Here is an 18575-nt window from a genome sequence, read left to right as displayed (position 1 = left end):
GTCTGTGTCTAGTCTCTCTCAGTATACTGTATCTCTCAGGCCATTAGGCCAACCGCTCTCCTCTTACCAGTTTCTGCTGATGTCCAGATACTCTTTTATTGACCTTGACAACTGTTTGCAGTGCAAGGACTTCCCCACTAGTTTCTGTTCCCCACTGTTTTCCCTGCAAGAACATGACTGTTAGTTTCAATCGTCTTTTACACAGTGCCTGTTTTTGGAGATATGAGACATGATGTATAATGCTAAACAAGTCCTGTAGATTCTGCTCTAGAACCAGAGTGGCAGTCAGAGCAATTTCTTTCAACAAGTTGCATAAGCAGTAAATGTTTTTTTTATATATTATTTGAACATATTTACAATGCACTATTCTGAAATATTCATATGCCTCTTATGGGCATATTCAGCAAATTTAAATGGTGTCCATTCAGTTCAGCTGTGTATTCAGCTGTGAAAGGTGATTTTCTGTACCAACTGTACTTGAGCTTGCTGATAATTAGACCAACTTAGAAGAGCAGAAATATCATCATCCAGCAAACCCTACAAAGTAGACATAATTTGCCCCTTTTTTACCCCTCATGCCTTTGTCCTGTGTTATCAACTGACATTTATAAAAAGCATCAATCAGAGACGTTCTCCTTACCCCCCCCCCAGTATCACCAATTAAAGTGGTCCTCAAATGGTCCTTCACAACACACTGTTTGGTCTGGCTCCGAGCACGGCCAGAGAAAAGGCTCTCTGTTTGTTTGCTGTTAGGCTGGAAGTGTGAAGGAGAAGGAGATAGAAGGAGGGAGAGAGACACAGAGAGAGAGGAGAAATGAAGATCAGAAGCTGCTTTGGCTCCTGTGTTCAGCTGCCAAAGCCTTTCCCTGCTGCGCACTGGCTCTGATGAAAATGTGGGAATTGGATTTTGTTCCTTGCAGCTCTTGTTTGTGTTAGTGCAGATCAGGCTGCAGCTTTTTGCCTCTCTCTCTCTCTCTCTCTCTCTCTCTCTCTATCATTCACCCACCCCCCCTCTCTCTCCGACTGCAGCTCCTCCTTCCACCTTGCACTGTCCTGACGCCCCCTTCTCTTTTGCTTCCTCCCTCTCTCTCACCCTCTGTTCCCTCTACCTCCCTCCCTCACACTGCTCTCCTTATGCCACTCTCTTTTCTTTCTCCCTGTCTGCCTCTCTCTCACTCCCTCTCCCTCTGCATCCTTCTCCATTCTCTCTCTCTCTCTCTCTCTCTCTCTCTCTCTCTCTCTGTGCGTCTCTGTCCTCTCTGTACCGAGTGTTGGCTGTGCGAGAGCAGATCCTGTCTCTGTAACGGTCCGTGCTCCCTCGCCCCGAATGGACGCTTTCCGAAGTGTGTGGACACGGATAACGGGTGCATCACTTGACTCTCTGCCTTGATCTCTTTATCAATGGTTTTGGCTGCTGCGTTTTTTCTTTTTTTTCTCCCTTTTTTTGCTGCCTCCTGTGAGAGTGAAGAGCTCTAGTGATGTCCTGACAGTTTGTCCCTGATGGCATCAGTCTTATCGCTGTGTGCTGGATTTAATAACTAGCTCCTTCTGGATACGGCACCACATTAATGCAAAGAACTCTGCCTTAGTTCTGATCCGGTAAGACATTTTTATTATTATCTCAGTGCTATTCTCCTGAAAGCTGCTGGCTGGGTCATTTTAGGAGCATTTTCTGGATTTAGGAGCATTTGTTCCTGCCAGAAAATGAAAGCCCGATGGTCTTTAATGTGCTTTAGTGAAGTAAGAGGACTTGCATGTAGCAGTATCCTTGAATCCTACTGATCACAATGATATATACGTTAATTATGCTGATTGCTCTGTTACTATTTTCAGAGTGAACACCAAATGTGTTGCATGACTGCGGTAAGCTGTGTGTGATGTAGAGTATGTGGGTGTGTATAAGTATGTAAAAGGCTGGCAGGAGTTTTGGTTCTAAATAGTTGGCGAGTGTTCTGAGCTGGAAGGAACCCTTAGAGACTGGGCAAGGTCCAGATGTCCGGCACTTTCCTCTTGCTGCCAGACACCACTCTGGGCAGGTGGAAAGAGCCCGATAAAGCTACTTTCATCACTGCTAACATGCACACAGGCATGTACACACACACGCACATACACACATTAGCTTCCTACCCCTGTTTGGTGTGGCCAATGACTTATTACAATGTGAGTGAATAGGGCGATGTGCTGATACAGTACCTATCCCATTATATTTTACAGGTATACATATACTTTCAATCATTTTTGGTACTGGAACTCTTTGTGAAAGAACCACAAATGCAAATCAGGTAAATAAAATAAAAGCATTTAATTACATTTGCACATTTTTAAAACACCAAAATATAGTCTGTGGATGAAGAGAAATATTTATTTAATTGTCGAGACAAACTCTAGAGAATATTCCAGGCCATTGTGATATATACATGTATCCAACATGTTTAAAACATGTTCCATGTATTTTTTTAGAATTTTGTAAATATAATTCACATTAGTGTTAGGAGTGAACACTTTGCTTGTATCGGCATAGAGGAAATGGTCAATATAAAGGACATAGTTGGATAGCATCTTTAGAAACTACAGCAATCATGTTGTTCAATCAGTCTGAAACATGGTTATACCATGTGGGTGGAGCCTTCAATACTTATTTATTTTGGAAACTTTTAGCAAACACGGAGGCTGAGCATATTTTCTGCCTGCAGTTTGAGTGTTTTTGAGGCAATGTTTCTAAAAGTCTCAAATGACTAACAGGACCAAATTGACCATTTCTGTCTGTTGTGCCTCAAAGGTAAATGAGCCTCAAATGGCTCTTTGAGTAATGCATTAGAGGAAACACTCTTGGCTCCCTAAAGAGCTATTTAAATGGTTTGAGAACCTTTGGAACATAAGGGTTCTTTTGTAGAACGTTTATATCTCACGGAAATCCTTTCAAGGGTCCTACCCATTCACATACCTCACTTACAGCAGGTAAATGAAAGTTGTTTCATCATTTGGTCCCCACAAAGAATTGAATGCATCTCTCTCACACTCACAAGCAGAAGTATTTGGATCGTTTCTGTAAGCCGTGTGCTTATACTCTTGGCTCATACAAATAAAAGATGATGCTGAATGTAGCTAATTGAATATTTCAGAGATTGAATCTGGAGCCATGAGCTATATTTAGTCTAGTGGCTGCTGCAGGAGACGACAAATCCAGTCACCTCCACATTTCTGACTCTGCTCATGTGCAGAGACTTCTCCTCTCTTTCCCCTAGATGGGATGCTCACTTAAGCGAGGGAAGATAAGGGGGGAAAAAGAGAAAGAGACCAGCCATGCTAATGGCTTTTAGACAGGCAATTACATTACGTCTTCTGGAGGCGTTTGGAAACAATGGGTCAGCTAACATACATTTAGACGAGGGAAGGGTGGGGGTATAAATAAATAAAAAGAAAGAAAATCTTTATTGATAGGTTAGTGTGCAGAGTGCAGTCTCACCTGCTGTTACTGTAAGGGACATCAATATTTATCACATTTCCTATTTCAGAGAATAAAACACTGTAGGCAGGGAAAAATAATAAAAGATAAATCAGATTAGTGGCCGTGGGCAGTGTTTCCACTTTTCTTACTCCGCCCATTTTTCATCTCTACACATTCATAATGGCTTACATAGTGGAGCTGGGGAAAAATGTGTGTGAGCTGTTTATTTAAAAAAAGCATGGTTTTAGAAATCTTACACAGATGAAATCTGTCATTGGTTTCTTCAGTTTGACATGTTCTTGATACAGAATACAGAGACTGTGTATTTAGCGATGATAATTATGTAGAGTGTCACTCCAGTGTTGCTGCTGTCACATAGTTCCAGAAACTCTGGATCCTGAGCTCAGTCCCCACCCCCCTTGGATGACTTTCTGTGTGGACTTTGGTGTGTTCTCCCTGTGTCTGTGTTTGTTTCCTCCAGGTCCTCCAGTTTCACAATCCAAATGCTCATGTTGGTTAGGTGGAATGGCTGTCTGAAATTGTCCATTGGGGTTTTACGTGTGTGTGATGCACTGTGATGGAATGGTATCCTGTCCAGTGTGTGCTCCTATCTTGTGTCCAGTAATCCCAGGTAGACTTTGGACCCACTCCATAAGTGAATTACTTATTTGCAGTTCTTTTCCTTTTGATATAGCCAAGACTATGGTGCGTGTGTGTGTAAACACTTTACATTTACTGGTCTTGTCTGATTATGCAGTTTTTATTCACTTTGCTGGAAGAACTAGACTCTATACCAAATCCAGTTGTGAGTAGCTTGAGGAGTGGGGTCAGTTTTTCTGTGTCATGTCCTCCTGCAGGAACATGAAGCGATGAGGATAAAGTGTGATCCCATTACCTGTACTGCTCATGGGGCCATACTGTACGAGCAGATAGTACATGATCAGTTTAATACGTTGTAGAAGCAAATGAGAAAAACTGGATCCAGCAAGGTATTCTACACACGCTGGACACACACGGTTTATTTAATCTCCATAGAAAACTTGCTATGAATTAAATGCTATGGAGCACCTGCACATGATCAGCTGGACGGTGGTATAAATATGGGGCAATGGAAGCCCATTCTCTGGAGTGATGGAGCATGCAATAAAACCCTTAGTTACAGGACAAAGAATGCATAAACTGTTCCCTGCTCTTATTTTGTTCTGATGTAGCTATGCGTGTTGAATGTGCTTGTTGAACGGGGCTTATCTCCAGCAGCCAATGGCAGACTAGATTTGCCCTCATGTATAAACAGAGCCAGAGCTAATAAAGGAGAACGTTTTGGAACTGAAAGTGTGACTTAGAAGCGTAACTGAGAAGAAGAGCAATGAAAAGTGCGAATACAAAATAAACAGGCAAATACATAAATATTTAGTTTGCAAAATGTTTATAATAGTCCTCGCTTTTTCTAAATGTAATTTCCTGGTTATGGATTCTGGTTTTTGATTATTGAACTTTTTGGCTCTACTATGACATAAGTGTTGATGCCAAAACAACACAAGAATATACCCTATATTGCCAAAAATATTCACTCACCCATACAAATAAATTTAGGTGTTCTAATCACATCAATGTCATGGGTGTATAAAACCAAGCACTTGGGTATGCAGACAGCTTCTGCAAACATTTGTGAAAGAGAAGGGGTCGCTCGCAGGAGCTCAGTAAATAATAATAAAAAATGGCATACAAATACAATACAACAAATACAAATAAAACAACAAATAACACTACATAACACATAATGCTACAAAAGAGGAACAAGAGTAAAAACATGGGCTAGTCAAGAAACAAGACTTGGAACTAAACTAAACTAAATTCCATCATGGTACCCTGATAAGATGCCACCTGTGCAACAAGTCCAGTCGGGACATTTTCTCACTTCTAGATGTTCCACAGTCAGTGGTATTATAAAACGTGGAAGTGATTGGGAATGACAGCAACTCAGGTCACTAACTTTCAGCAGAGTCAATCGCTACAGACCTTCAGACTTTGAGGCCTTCAGATTAGCTCAAGAACAGTGAGTAGAGAGCTTTATAGACTGGGTTTCCATGGCTGAGCAGCTGCATACAAGCCTTACATCAACAAGCGCAATGCAGAGCATTGGATGCAGTGGTGTAAAGCATGCTACTATTGGACTCTAGAGCAGTGGAGATGTGTCCTCTGGAGTAACAAATCTTGCTTCTCTGTCTGGCAATCTGATGGACGAGTCTGGGTTTGGTGGTCAACAAGAGAACGGTACTTGTCTGACTGCATTGTGCCAAGTGTAAAATTTGGTGGTGGGGGATTATAGGGTGGGTTTGTTTTTCAGGAGTTGGGCTCAGTGCCTTAGTTCCACTGATAGAGAGTTTTAATGCTTTTGAACAATTTAATTCTCCCAGCTTTGTGGGAAAAGTTTGGGGATGGCCCCTTCCTGTTCCAAAATGACTGTGTACCAGTGCACAAAGCAAGGTCCATAAAGACATGGGAAAACTAGTTTGATGTGGAAGAACTTGACTTCAACCCGATATAATATCTTTGGGATGAATTAGAGCGGAGTCTGTGAGTCAGGCCTTCTCATCCAATATCAGTGCCTAACCTCCCAAATGAGCTACTCCTAAACCTTGTGGAAAGCCTTCCCAAAAGAAATTAAGTTATCATAGCTGCAAAGGGTGGGCTAACATCATATTGTATTAAGAATAGTTTGTCACTCAAGTTCATGTGTGTGCGAAGACAAAAGATTGAAAAGTAGCAGCAACAGACTTCACTGTCCACGGTGATAGTCTTCACTCTGCCAGCTTGGTAGCGCCACATGATGCGGTCCTGCTAGCTAGTGTGCTATACATGTGAAGACGAGTTGAATGAACGACTGTTGTAATACTTATACTGTAATTCAGGAGGTATCTTAAGAATTTGCAATCCAAGAAGACCCATACCAAGAGCATATTTTATACATGAAGGACCACTTCCATTCAAAGGCAGTGACAGTTGTCTTGTAATAGTTGCTTGCTTTTTATATGGAAATCAAGAAAGTACCCTACCTATAACTGCATTCATGTTTATATTAGCTTTTGATCAAATTCCCAAGTGGGTCCTTCTATGAGGGTCTTCTGCTGATTAAGAAGACGTATTTGTCCTTTTTGAACATAAGAATAAAAGAGACAATGGTAATAGAGCTCAGTGATTGTTGAGGAAAAATACAGTAGATCGTGTGTGTGTGTGTATATGTAGTATGTGTGTAATAAAAAGAGCATTATGCATTAGCTTATTGTTTGCTGTATGTGAACCGAAACTGCTGGGAGACATTAGCTTTCAGAGGGAGAAGAGAGTGAGCAGACTGTGAGGAAAAACAACCTGGCCGATATTGATCAGTCTGAGAGATGCGGAGGAATGGCTCATGCTTCGTAGAAGGACCGTCAGCTGACCGCTGGAGTGTGACCACCACTGAATGACCCTGTGTTTCACTCAGACAGTCTTCACCATTCTTGGCTCAGGTTTGGTGACATGCAATAAACACCATTAAACTGTGGTTAAATGAAGCCATAAAGCACAGGAGAGCACCACAGTCCATTTAATACAAAACAGTAAACACTGCCCGTCAAAGCATGGACCACCTTAAGTCTGTCTGAAGTTTTAATTTAAGGACTGGATATGCAGTACTGTTAAAATAAATAAATAAAATTGTAAAAATAAGTAAGAAAAAATATCTTGGTATTAGGATTTTTTTAATTTGCTCTGAACAAAAACAACAATTTCAGTATAAACCAAATAACTGATGTAATTTAACCTTTTTCAGCTATGTTCTTATCAAAGACCGGGGTTAATATTTTTCATCTAATTCCTGCTTTGGCTTATCAATACCCAATTAAATCAATTCTGTGTTCCTGGTATAATAATAATAATAATAATAATAATAATAATAAACAAACAAAAATTTCAAATTCTTGCTAAAGGTAAAGTCAATTTTTGCACCATAATGTTGTCACAGTGTCCCTGCTATTTAAATGATGGTGAATAATGAGTTTGTCCCCATCTAATAAGACTGAACGGTAGAAGCTATGACGTTTCTGCAATAATTTGATTGTGTTTAGCCACAAGAACAACAGTGAATTCAGGTACAGATGTCTCTCTGCTTATGGATCCAGCAATATCTCCAAAATGTTTGCATATACAACAGTGGCCCAGTACCCCAAATGTTCTTAGCATTTCTACATGATGAATCATAATGATTTTATAATCACAAAGCAAGCAATTTGGAGTCTACAGTTTGGCCTAACGTCAGGGTTAATGCTATTGTGGATTTATCACATTTTTAAGGCTTTAGAAATTGTGTAAATCCATGAAGATCAAAATCTCTTTCTCACTCGTTTTACAAAAGGGGACTATATTTCATTCACATATTGAGGGATACTAAGAAACATTGTAGAAAACTGAGGACTAGTCTTTTATTCAAATGTACAAATTCACATTCAGACAACAGCTGTGATCAAAATTATTCCAACCCCCATTGCATATTAGGTTTATTAGTAAAATTTTAAATTATAAACACTTTTTATAAAAACTTTTTACATTTTGCTAATTAACCTAATTTGCACCGGGGGCTGAGTAATTTGGATTGGAGCTGTAGGCTTGTGGATCACAAACAACACTCCAGCTTATCCCAAAGGTATTAATGATATTGCAAGGAGCTCCAACACTCCAGAAGTTTGTTTCAATTGTGGGTAGCTTTCAATACCACCCTTTACTACGCTTTTTCTCACGTGGCTGCTCCACAGCATACATCTCAGTGGTTTTCTATATAGAGAGCAACTCAAATAATTTATGTCTTTATTTAACTGACAAGGATTTAAGGAGACTTTACTGTCATTCGCATCACATGTGGTACATGGGGTAGAACGAAATTGTGATCTCAAGGACCCAGCTTCACCCAAAGAGCAATACTGAATGAATAAAATAAAAAAAGAATAATATAATTATTTTTATATAAAAAGAAAAATATCGATATGTACAATGTAAATATGGAATATAGAACGTAAAAATAGGAAAAGTGGGAAGTAAATTGAGTAATTGAATAAGTAGCAGCGAAATGATTATAAGTAGCATGAATGAATGAATAGCCGTAACAAAGTGTCCTAAGTGTAGATAATTTATGAGTAAAGTGACTGAGTGTCCTCAAAGTTTCATTGCAGTGTGTTTGCTGGGTGGTGGAGTTTACGGCTTCTAGAACGAAGCTGTTTCTCAGTCTGTTCGTTCTACACTTAATGCTCTGCAGCCTTGTGCCTGAGGGGAGCTGGAAAAAGTGAGTATGGGTGGGTGGGGTCCTTCATGATGCAGGTGGCCCTCTTCCTGCATCTGGAGGTGTAGATGTCTGTGGTGGTGGGGAGGCTAGCTCCGACAGACTTCTGTGCTGCCTTCACCACCCTCTGCAGAGCTTTCCTGTCTGCAGCAGAGCAGCTTCCATGCCATAGTTGATGCTGGGGCTCAGGACACTCTCCACCACACATCTGTAGGAGGAGGTGAGGAAGAACATTCTTTGATGTGCCTTCCTGACCAGACTGGAAGTGTTGTTGCTCCAGGTAAGGTTGTTGCTCAGATGCACACCCAAGTACCTGTAGCTGGAGACCACTTCCACCGCAGATCCTCCGACATGTAGCATGGGCATGACTGCCCCTTTTGAAATCCACAATAATCTCTTTGTCTTCTTTACATTGATGCAGAGGTTGTTCTTTCTGCACCAACCCTCCAGGTGTTCCACCTCCTGCCTGTAGCCGGACTCATCACTGTTTGTGATGCAACCAACCAGTGCCATGTCATCTGTAAACTACACAATATGACAGCCTGGATGGATAGGTGAGCAGTCATATGTGAGCAGTGTGAACAGGAGGGGGCTCAACACACAGCCATGAGGGGAGCCAGTGCTGAGGATCGTGGTGGAGGAGGAGAGGTTGTGGATATTCACACTGCGGCCTGTTGGTCAGGAAGTCCAGGACCCAGTTGCAGAATGAAGGTGGTTTTGATGTGGGTTTTTCAAAGAATTTTGTGACAATTGGCATTAGGGCTATTGGCCGGTAGTCATTCAGACATGTCACTGCAGAATTCTTCAGGACCAGGATGATGGGACAGTCTTCAGGCAGGTGGGAACAGCTTGGAGATCTGATCCGCACACTCCTTTAGCACCCGGGGATGTTGTCTGTACCAGCAGCTTTCTGGTAGTTGATCATCCTGAGGGTCTTCCTTACTTCTGCTGGAGTCTCTCCAGGTGGAGGGGTGTGGTGTTCAGGTCCTCAAAGCGGGCATAGAACTTGTTGAGTGCCTCAGGCAGGGAGGGGTCTTTGGAGCATTGTGTATCTTTGGTTTTAAAGTCTGTGATGCACTTAATACCCTTCCACATGATCCTGAGAGGAGAAATGTCCCTGGATTTTCAGAGCATATGCAGCTTTGGTCCTCTTAACACCTGCATTCAGCTCTATTCTAGCCCTCCTGAGTTCATGTGAGTCACCAGACCTAAAGGCAGCATCCCTGGCTTTTAGTAGAGAACGCACTTCTGCATTCAGTCAGGGTTTCTGGTTCAGGTAGTCATAGTCTTGGTGCTGGTGACATCGTCCACACACTTGCTGATGTACCTGAGGACAGCAGATGTGTAATTCTCCAGATCCAGCTCCCCCTCACTCCCAGCAGCCTCCCTGAAGACCTGCCAGTCTGTGCAGCCGAAGACGTCTTCTGTGTGGGTCTGGAGTGTCGCAGCGGGGGGTGGTATGCAGGGACAAGCATGATGGATATGTGGTCAGAGAGCCTTAGGTGGGGGTGGGGGGCGGCTCTATGCACCTCTTATGTTGGTGTAAACACAGTCAAGTGTGTTTTCTCCCTGTGTTGGAATATTTGTGCTGGTAAAATCTCGCCAAGATGTTCATCAGGTTTATGTGGTTAAAATCCCGCGCCACCACGTAAAACACTTCCAGATGCTTGCTCTGAAGCGAGCTGATGTTGTCATGTAGCTCCTTCAGTGAGTTGTTAGCATTAGCATCCGGTGCTATGTAAACAGCAGTGACGAACACCGTAAACTCACAGGGCAGATAGTGTGGCCGACACTTCAGTTACCTGTTCTATCACCATTTGAGGTGGGGATCAAACCCAAGGACCTGGAGCTGTGTAACACAGACCTAACTGCTGCACCACTGTGCCTCCCAAGAGGATGCATGTGTCATTCACAGGCAAATCTGTTGCAAATACAAATTTATTCAGTTAAACTTACTTATATCAAAAATATTTTACAAATCCAGGGTCCCAGAAGCTGCATGCTGGCAGTGTAATTGGTATTATTAACCTGTTGATTGAATAATAAGGACTGCTTGGATAGTGCAGGGATCAGATTCATTCACTTTGTAACAGTGGGTTTAGGTGTGTTTAAAAAATAAGTAGTAAAAAAAAAGTGGATAAAAACAGCTTTGACCCAGTGATGTTGACAGCCCAGCAAACTGCAGGCTACAGCACCTTAACATATTACATATTAGCCCTATAATCAGACAGGTGAAATGATTTTAACTTTGTAATTAACTGATGAAATTAATGACTGGAATCTTTATCCAGCCACTTATTAATACATCACTACTCGTACAGCGACGATTCTGCTAGAGATCTAATCTGATACATCACTTGACACTGTTTTCCATACAGTAATTTGTTTTGATAGCTAAGAATGTCATTCAGTATCAGAGGCCACATAAGTCTATTTGGGATGACTCCATAGCATGTGATTGAATGAAGCATGAGTGTGATTGAGTTCAGGTTGGTTTTTCAGGACGGATAAAAGTGTTTTTCTTTTAAAACGGGAAAAAAAATGTCTTTGGGGACAGCATAGATATTGCTGCAGTCACACAGCTTCAGGGTCTTTGGATCCTGGGTTTGATCCGCTCTTTGAGTTACTGACTGTGAGGAGTTTGGTGGACTGAATATTTAAAATTGTCTGTGTGTGAGAGAGAGAAATGAAATGCCCTGTGATGTAGTGGTGCCTTATTCTGGGAATGTTTCTACCATGCACCCAAAGGTTTTGTGTGGGCTCTGGACCCAGTTCATCGCTGATCAGGATGAAGCAGTTACAGTAGATGAATGAATGAATTAATAAAAATGTTTTGCTGATGAACCACTTGAAATAGTTTTTGAAATGGTAAAGTAAATTTAATTTCTAATGAATTTCTTTAATTTTGGAATATTTAGAATTAATGATTAAAACTGGTTCTTCAAAGGTTCTTGTTTAAGGATCTGAGACCTTCCAGAGTTCTTCAGACAGCCTCAGCCTTTCCACACCTTTGGGTACTCATGCTCAGGACCCTGGCACACCAGGTTGTCTTACTGAGCCCACATTTAAAGACAGGGGTTCTGTTTAGTGAGTTCTATATAGAACTGTTTTGCAGGGAGAAAAAAAGTTTTTTTTTTTTTTTTTTTTTTTTTTTTAATAATGAAATATTTCTTCAGATTGAATGGAACTGTGTTAAATATAGTTAAATTGGGAACCATCTTTATCTGGTTCTATGAAGCATGGAAAATGGGTTCTGTTACTGCTACGGTGTTCATGAAATTAACTCATTCGCAAAATGGTTTGTTATTGAACCTGATTTTTCCATCATTCTGAAGAAACCATTTCTCCATTTACATAGTTCTATATAGAACTTGTGATTCTAAGCAAGAACCCATAAATAACCACATTGTTTAAGAGTGCATCACTCAACACCTAGGATTCTTCAAATCAGCTCACTGAGGATGGTTAAAGTTATATGTTCTCATCAAACACAATTTTCACTGGCAGTTCAGGTGAACTGTTGAAGCCAAGACAAGATCAGGAGGAGCAAGTGAACTCTCTGGGAGACCCGGTCATAGAAGAAAGGCAACGGAAAGCCCCTGTATGGCACCAAAGAACCTAACACAAAGGTTAAGCTGACACAAGAGGAAGTGCACTTTTCTACTGTGTAGAGTTGCTTGCAGAAGCATCATCAGCATGAAGACTGATCAGAAGAAATGCATAACTTATCTCTACACAAAAAGTTAGAGTTAACTCTTTGGCTACAATCAGCAAAAGCATGTTTGTAGAATAAAAGCGTAGGCTTTAATTGAAAAGTACACCTTGCCAGCTGGTAAGCTTTAGTATGCTTTGGAGCTGCGTGACAGCCATTGCCACAAGAAGATCTACAAATTCTGGAAGCAGATGTGACACAATCAGTTGAGAAACTGAAGCCGAAAAAAGAATCTTTGGCTTCTACAACAGGACAACAGTCCAAAAATATCAGAATTCAGCATGAGTTAGTTATAAATGTGGAATGGTCTTTTGATATGAACATGACAAAATCTGGTGGTAGATTACAAATGTATGCATGTCCAAAACTATTCATCCAAACAAGTAATCTTCTGCTAGGTACAGAGGCTTCCAATTTCTGAAACAAGAATAGAAAGACTTCTAGGAAGTGTAATTTCTTCTATGGGTGAATATAGATTTTTAAAAATTATTATTTTACCTCTGCCTCTTGTTTTTGAGCATTAACTTGCCCCTTGGAATTGAGTTGTAGTGGTTAACATATTCCCCTACAAAATGGGATAACACTTCAAGAGCTGTATACGTCATCAAGATAAAAAAAGATGACATTTCTGGCTTTTTACATGTTGAGATACATGTTGTCAGTTTTTAATATCCACCCCAAATCACACAAGACGGGGTAAGATAAGATGCCACTTCATTGATTCTGAAATCAATAGCAGCTTTACAGTAGCCAGACATGTATTAGACACAAATAGAAGAGACGAGGAGCCAGAGGTACACGACTATCTACACGATTTTTTATAACCTGCAGGAAGTTATCACTTCTATCTAACTAACTTCTTTTTCTAGGATTTATGTATAAAAGATGAACCCGATGTTTTGTACTTAATTTTAGTTGGACCGGGAAATAATGTAGTGTGGAAATACTACTAGAGAAAAAAAAAACATGCCCTTACTGCTGATACTCTTGAGATATGTGTAATGTCAAGATGTCTGTCATGTGCTTTAAACTCTCATCTGAGTGTTTGTTTCCAAGTGTTAAAGAACCGAAACAAGCATGTCAGCTCCTGCTGCTTAAACCCATAAAATTCCCACTTCACTCACTTGACTTTTCTTTCAAGTTTTGCAAAGGTCAGATAGGATTAGAGAGAGAGAGAGAGAGAGAGAGAGAGAGAGAGAGAGACTAAGGTGAGCACTGGTCTCTAGCTAAACCCAAAAATATTTAAAGCGGTGCTTGTTAGTTGGCTGTGATTTCTGAATTTGTGAGAGGGAGAGATCCATGGACTTAAAAATGTATTTAAATGTTCACACAGCAGTTTTCTGAGTTGTGGCGGTTTAGTAGGTGAACAGGTAACCAGAGAACAAGGAAGGATTTTGTTTTTCTTGAACACAATAAATCCCTTAGGTTTTGGGATCTGAATTGTAAGATTTTCCTTTGACATTTACACTGGTGATTTAATGTGAAAGTGAGAATTATCTTCAGATCCATAAATAATATTCCAAAATGTTTTTAAAAAGTACAACACAAATATCTAACACTTGTATGAATACAGGTTTTGATTCATGGTGGACATAAGGAGTTGACCTGTACATCCCCAAAGGGTGAACTCTATTTTGTACATATTGTATGAAGTCTGGGAATTAACTTTCAATCAGATACATATGAATTGACCTTGAGATCAGACTGAAAATTCCCCCTGCACTAAAGTCAACTGATTTCACGGAAATGATTTTCCTTGTTCTCAGGTGTAGACGAATCAATGCCTTGGGCTCCACATGTGCCCGATTCTTCATCTTTTCTATTTGCATATGATGATTATGTTCTGAGCTTGACTGTAACTAAATCAGTAGAAAGTCTGCTATGAGTGATGTGACATGATGTGTATTTTGATCCAGGCTGAATTCATGCAGTCCAAATTATTTATTGTCACTTCTTTCAGACACTTACATATGATTTTGTTACACCTTCAAGGAATGAACTTTATTTTTTATATTCCTGTACTATGACGAGTCAAACAACAGATCTGTATCAGTGGAGTTTTAGCTTGTAAGGGTTTTTATTTCTGCATCTGACATTTAATTTGGAGGCAAATTGGGGTGAAGGGTGTGCGTTGGGTGATTGTGTGTCTCCTGATCCAGCCGACACTGATTACGGATTCTCTCTCTCAGGCCCCTTTTATACTTCAGCTGTTATTCAGCAGAGATGACAGTGCAAAGGCCTTCCATACAGCTCCACACAAAAGCCTTTTGGAAATGATGAATGTGTACAGCACAGTGTTTTATGAAGTGTGGACAGATGTGACACACAGGTGACCCTTTTTGCTGCTCGTGTAGTTTTTTTTTTTTTCTTATTCTTTTTCCCCCTCTTTCCTCTGGATTCTGCAGGAAGGTCTAATTGGATTCATTGTGGCTGCATTTGGTCCCAAACGATTGGATTTGAGAGCTCATAAAAACTAATAAAGGCATTGAGGTTTAAACTTAACACAGCATAAAGACCCACACAGTCTCTTTCTCTGTGGCCCTCTTCACTTTCCCACTAGCCTGCATTCATTACCTTTTCACCGGCACCATGCCATTTCTTGACCCTTTTCCTAAGGCACTTGCTGAAGTGTACATTTTTGTGACATTACTGAAGGATGAACAGGGGCAAAAGTGTTTAAAGCATTGGGGGGAGCACAGTTCATGTTCCTTTTAAATGTTAGTTCTCATAATTCATTTAAGATTAATAGAACTTTTCTTACAGCTTTTGCCTTTTCAAATACATGACCCTCGAAACTTTTGTCTAATGTGGACAAAAGAAAGGACACAGATTCCAACTGCACATAGTTTCCAGTGGTCTGTTTTCGAGTGTTTCTAATTGGATTTTGGTGTTTTATAACAGAATTGCTCAGTTTCAAAGGAGTTAATACTTGTACACATTTATCTATCAATTTATTTATTTATTGATAAAGTTAAAGAACTATTGATAAAAATGAAATGTATATAAAAAAAATATGTACCATAATGTCAAAATGTCTTCCTTGTTTCTAAACCCATTATCACTTTAATCGGCTCCACTGACCATAAAGGTGCACTGTGTTGTTTTACAATTACAGACTTTAGTCCATCTATTGCCATGCATACTTTGTTTGCTTATTTTTTTAATGGTCTGGACAGTGGGTCCGGCACAGCAGTGCCTCTGGAGAATTAAAGCACTGCCTATTCACTGACCACACTGCTTTGTTGGCCCACCCTGTAGATGTAAAATCTGAAACAATAGGTTGTGTTGCTAAATAGTCCAACTGTACTGCTGTGTCTGACCCACACCTACCCGCATGCACACCACCACATCTGTGTGACTGCAGCCAATAGATAGATATAGATATGGATGGTTGGATAGGTAGACAGATAGAAAATGGAATTTAAGAAATCTTTATATAATAAATATATAACTATAAAATTTAAGAAATTAAATTGAACTTTAGGCTCTTGCGAACATTTTGGCACCACGTTCAAGAATTGATCGAAAATCCACGGGCTAGTAGGCAAAAGTAGGTTTTGCAAATTATGAATTTTAGCTCAAAGTTATCATGGACAGAGTTTGATTTTGACTAATCCATTTTTGATACATCAGGACCAAAGGAATTGGGTGGGGGGGATTTTGTTTCTACTGTTCTTCTGTACCCTTCTTCTTTTTATTAGATACGAACTTAAACGCGTTTGGCATTGCTATAGCGCCACCAACAGACCAATAAGTGTAATTTTCAATGTTTCTGTCATTGCACCTCAGCTTTACCTTGCTTTCAAGTGTGGTGGTTCTGGGCCTTCTATGCTCCAGTCTATGCTCCACGGTGCATTTTAGCTGAGAATAATAATAATAAGAAGAAGAAGAAGAAGAAAAATCCTGACAAAAACAATAGGGTCCCTGCAGTACATGCAAGGACCCTAATAAGTTGTATTCATTAATTAATAGTTTAATGTGGACAGATTGCTCTGATTCAACTTTAAAACTAGCTTTTATGCAGGAAGCTGTTTATTTATTTATTTTTTTACAGTGTAAAACATTACAGAATCATGGGTAATAGCCTTCATAAAAGAATAGCCCGACGCTCACTTGAGAGAGAGGGATGCATTAAGTGCTCATAGAGGGCACACACGAGTAGCCCTGAGGGGTGGGGGGAAAGTGTTCTGTCTACCATTCACAATTCCATTAGAGCTCATATATCTGCTCGGGTTGCTCCATAATTGGAAGGGCTCTTCTGCTGCTTTAGTGTGGCATGCATTATTCAGAGCAGGGATTGCTCCATTTGTTAGTTTACCCATTTAAGTAAACAGGATGCTCCAATTACATCCCTTATAATGACCAATGTTGGGAAGCCTAGCTTATGGTTCCTTCATCATTATCTTCACTGACCCTCATCTTCATCTGCCAGTGTCTGTTTTAGCTTCACCTGTTAGCGTTGAATGATGATAATTTAGATGTGTTGCCTGTCCCCACCCACTTCCTCCCTCTACACATTTGTGTTTACTGCCGTAAAGGTGAGAGATAACGCTGCGTGCCCTTTTTAATTCCAGAAGGTGTCTCCTCTCACCTCCAGCCATGTTCTATCAAGATTAGACACGGCAGGATTCCGGTCATTAATTCAATCTCAGAGGAGCAGTTGGCCTCTAACATGCCTCCGAAAGGTCTTCTATCAACATTTACACAAGAATACCATGTTCACCTTCAGACCTCATCTCAGTGACAGACCAGCTCCATCTTATTCATGTCAGGGTTCATCCTTCCAAATCCACAGATCCTGACCATATTATATTTACCTCCCTTTAAAAAAAAAAAAAAAGAATAAATATTTATTATCCATATTTAGTTATCTCCTTTGATCTAATATGTAACTTGAAAAAGTGATACATTTATTGTGATATTCAAATTTGCATCATTCTTATTATAACAAAATAAATGTATTTATTCCAAAGTGTATGTGGTAAACAATGGTGTATTTATTAGTCTGTCATAATTAATTCTGTTTATTTAAAAATGATGCACACATTTCAGTTAAATGAATTCAGTGCATGTGTATTTCACTGCACTTTCCACAGCATTTCACCTTTTCTGGCAGTTAAAGATTAAAATTCTAAAATGTTAATCATATGTTTACGTGTGAATATCATGGTACGTGATACGCAAACATCAGGATCACCACACAATTTATAACGTTTCTGCAATTTAATTATAATAATATTATATTATGATTATTGTGCAAACTCCCAAGTTTTTATTCATTTATTTATTTATTTAAAAAAAAAAAATAAAGAAAAAGTAATGATATCTATGCCTTGTTTCATGAAAACTATCTTTTTATAAGCGTTTAAAGAAGCAGAAAGAGTACAGGAGAGATTAGGAAGAGATTAGAAAGATTTTTAATTAATAAATTAATACTCCAAGTGTTGAATTGTAAATATTGCACTTAACCCATTAGAACAGTTTAAGGCTTGTAACAGTGGCAAAGTTAGAACTTTTTCAGTTCAGAACGTTCATTCACTCATTGACTGTAACCGTTATCCAGTTCAAGGTCATGTTGGGTCCAGAGCCTACCCAGAATCACTGGGTGCAATGCAGGAAAAGTTCCACACTGGGGAGTGTTTATTTAAGAGCAGCAGCCTGATCTACGGCGTAGGATCCAATAGAAAATTCGCGAGCGTAGAACATAATTTAGCTTGAGGGAAACCACGTCAGGCAACAAACAGGAAAACATTTTCCAGGAAGAAAATACACTTTGACTGAAGAAAAACCCACCTTGACAATTAAAACAGTGCCCCAAACTCTCTCCCTGTGTGAGAGGAAAAGTTTCTGCGCTTGTGTTCTGACAGGGGTTGCCATACCAGACAAAATACACCCCAAACACAGTGAACAGAAGACAATAGCATGTATATAAGACACAAACTTATTGGGAATTTCACAAGAAAAAACAATGGTGTGCTTGGTTTTCTTTCATGAGTTATTTACAAGTTTCTGACCACTTATAAAATGTGTTCAAAGTGCTGCCCATTGTGTTGGATTGTCAATGCAACCCTCTTCTCCCACTCTTCACACACTGATAGCAACAA

The 18575-nt window shown here is 39.9% G+C and overlaps 1 protein-coding gene across 2 annotated transcripts in view; it reads left to right on the top strand.

Moving 5' to 3' along the window:
- The window catches only part of lingo1a (leucine rich repeat and Ig domain containing 1a), a 180281-nt gene that overhangs the window by 22634 nt on the left and 139072 nt on the right, over positions 1 to 18575 (top strand). Inside the window, exon 1 of one of the 2 annotated variants that reach the window (XM_066669838.1) lies at positions 1315 to 1599. The exons of the other annotated variant lie outside the window; for it this stretch is intronic. The gene's annotated coding sequence lies outside the window, so the exon portion shown is untranslated. Of the gene's footprint in view, positions 1 to 1314; positions 1600 to 18575 lie in introns of those variants that run through there. 2 annotated transcript variants of the gene reach the window in all.

This window comes from Hoplias malabaricus, chromosome 4, assembly GCF_029633855.1.
Source record: "Hoplias malabaricus isolate fHopMal1 chromosome 4, fHopMal1.hap1, whole genome shotgun sequence".
In the NCBI taxonomy this organism is placed as follows: Eukaryota; Metazoa; Chordata; class Actinopteri; order Characiformes; family Erythrinidae; genus Hoplias; species Hoplias malabaricus.
Note: the sequence above shows the minus strand (reverse complement) of the source record. Positions and strands in the feature narration are given on the sequence as shown.